Here is a 2,724-nt window from a genome sequence, read left to right as displayed (position 1 = left end):
AAATAACCAGCTAACATCATAATGATAGGATCAAATTCACACATAACAGTATTAACCTTAAATGTAAATGGGCTAAATGCTCCAATTAAAAGACACAGACTGGCAAATTGGATAAAGAGTCAAGACCTGTTAGTGTGCAGTATTCAGGAGACCCATCTCACGAGCAGAGACACACATAGGCTCAAAATAAAGGGATGGAGGAAGATCTACCAAGCAAATGGAAAGCAAAAAAAAAAGCAGGGGTTGCAATCCTAGTCTCTGGTAAAACAGACTTTAAACCAACAAAGGTCAAAAGAGACAAAGAAGGATGTTACATAATGGTAAAAGGTTAATTTGATCTTCAATCACTGATACCCTTTCTTCCACTTGATCGAACTGGCTATTGAAGCTTTGGCATGCATCACGTGCCATGGTTTTCAGCTCTCATGGTTTCAAGCTTTTGCAGTTCTCGTGCCATGGTTTTCAGCTCCATCAGGTCTTTTAAGGTCTTCTCTACACTGTTTATTCTAGTTAGCCATTTGTCTAATCTTTTTTCAATGTTTTTAGCTTCCTTCCAATGGCTTCGAACATCCTCCTTTAGCTCAGAGAAGTTTGTTATTACCAACCTTCTGAAACCTACCTCTGTCAGCTCATCAAAGTCATTCTCCACCCAGCCTTTTTCTGTTGCTAGTGGGGAGCTGTGATCCTTTGGAGGAGAAGAGGTGCTCTGGTTTGTAGAATTTTCAGCTTTTCTGCTCTGATTTCTCCCCATCTTTGTGGTTTTATGGTCTTTGAGGCTAGTGACCTACAGATGGGGTTTTGATGTGGAAGTCTTTTCTGTTGATGTTGATGCTATTCCTTTCTGTTTGTTAGTTTTCCTTCTAAGAGTCAGGTCCCTCAGCTGCAGATCTGGTGGAGTTTGCTGGAGGTCCACTCCGGACCCTGTTTGCCTGGGTATCACCAGTGGAGGCTGTGGAACAGCATATTGCAGAACAGCAATTATTGCTGCCTGATCCTTCCCCTGGAAGCTTCATCCCAGAGGGGCACCCTCCTGTATGAGGTGTCAGTTGGCCCCTACAGGGAGGTGTCTCCCAGTTAGGCTACATGGGGGTCAGGGACCCACTTCAGGAGGCAGTCTGTCCATCTCAGAGCTCAAACACCATGTTGGGAGAACCACTGCTCTCTTCAGAGCTGTCAGACAGGGACATTTAAGTCTGCAGGAGTTTCTCTGCCTTTTGTTCAGCTATGCCCTGCCCCCAGGGGTGGGCTCTACAGAGGCAGCAGGCCTTGCAGAGCTGTGGTGGGCTCTGCCCAGTACCAGTTTCCCTGGCCGCTTTGTCTACCTACTCAAGCCTCAGCAATGGTGGATGCCCCTCCCCCTGTCAGGCTGCTGACTCACAGGTCAATCTCAGAATGCTGTGCTAGCAGTGAGCAAGGCTCCGTGGGTGTGGGACCCACCGAACCAGGCATGGGATATAATCTCCTGGTGTGCCATTTGCTAAGACCATTGGAAAAGCACAGTATTTGGGCGGAAGTGTCCCGATTTTCCAGGTACAGTCTGTCACGGCTTCCCTCGGCTAGGAAAGGGAAATCCTCTGACCCCTTGCACTTCCTGAGTGAGGTAATGCCTCGCCCTGCTTTGGTTCACCCTCCGTGGGCTGCACCCACTGTCCAACCAGTCCCAAAGAGATGAACCAGGCACCTCAGTTGAAAACGCAGAAATCACCATCTTCTGCGTTGATCCCACTGGGAGCTGTAGACCAGAGCTGTTCCTATTCAGCCATCTTGGAATGGGGACTCACATTTTTGCTTTAATGTATTCTACAGAACTAGGCCCTTTTAGTGCTTTAGGAGTTTTTTTTCTGTTTTTTGAAGGATTCTTTTCCTTTTGATCTTAGTGTTGATGATGATTTTGAGTCCTTTCCATTCTGATTTGACTTCTGTGCATTTTTGGTTGGAGTATCTCATATAGATTTCTTCACTGGCACTTTTTCTTCAGTTTCCTCATCATCAAAATAATCATCATCATCTTCATCATCATCATCATTTGCATCAGCAGCAAGTTTTACTTTTTTTTGTGGAAACTTGCTACCACCTCCAGGGGCAGACTGCTTTCCAGATATACTTAAGAGTTTCACATCCTCCTCCTCTTCATCTTCTGACTCTGCATCTTACTCCTAAGTGTTGTCCACTAATATGCACTGGTCCTGAATCACACTTCAGCCATAAGACCACTGGTGGTGTGATTTCAAAGCCCCCAAAGGAAACCATTGGCTGTATAGACATTTTCAAAGTGACAGTATCACTTTAACTGGACTGCCTTCATAATTCATTGCCTCTGCTTCAAAAATGTGCAAATCATCCTTTGCACCAGCCCCTAAACTGACCTTTATTAAAGATAACTGATGCTCATTTTCATCATTATCCACCTTAAAGTGATAATCGTGATCGACTTTCACTTCATAACCAAAAAGATAGCTCTGGAGCCATGGGGGGCTCCTGTCCACATTCAAGTTTTAAAATGAGTTTATAGTAGTTCAGTTAGATCTTCAGGATCCACTTCTAATTCCAGTTATCTTGCTATTTCCATATATGAAGTCACTTCCTCCAATGAAGTCTTAAGTCCCTCACAGTCATTCATGAGGTTGAAAACAACGTTTTCCAAACTCCTGTTAATGTTGATATTCTAAGCTCTCATGAATCACAAATGTTCTTTTTTTTTTTTTTTTTTTTTTTTTTTTTTTT

The 2,724-nt window shown here is 43.9% G+C and overlaps 1 pseudogene; it reads right to left on the bottom strand.

Moving 5' to 3' along the window:
• Window positions 1-1,777: 1,777 nt before the first annotated feature.
• LOC111522703 lies at window positions 1,778-2,489 on the bottom strand (annotated as a pseudogene).
• Between the last annotated feature and the right edge of the window lie 235 nt (window positions 2,490-2,724).

The sequence above is a fragment of the Piliocolobus tephrosceles genome, chromosome 1 (genome assembly GCF_002776525.5).
Source record: "Piliocolobus tephrosceles isolate RC106 chromosome 1, ASM277652v3, whole genome shotgun sequence".
Classification (NCBI taxonomy): Eukaryota; Metazoa; Chordata; class Mammalia; order Primates; family Cercopithecidae; genus Piliocolobus; species Piliocolobus tephrosceles.
The sequence above is the reverse complement of the archived record's forward strand: the minus strand, read 5'-3'. Positions and strand labels throughout refer to the sequence as shown.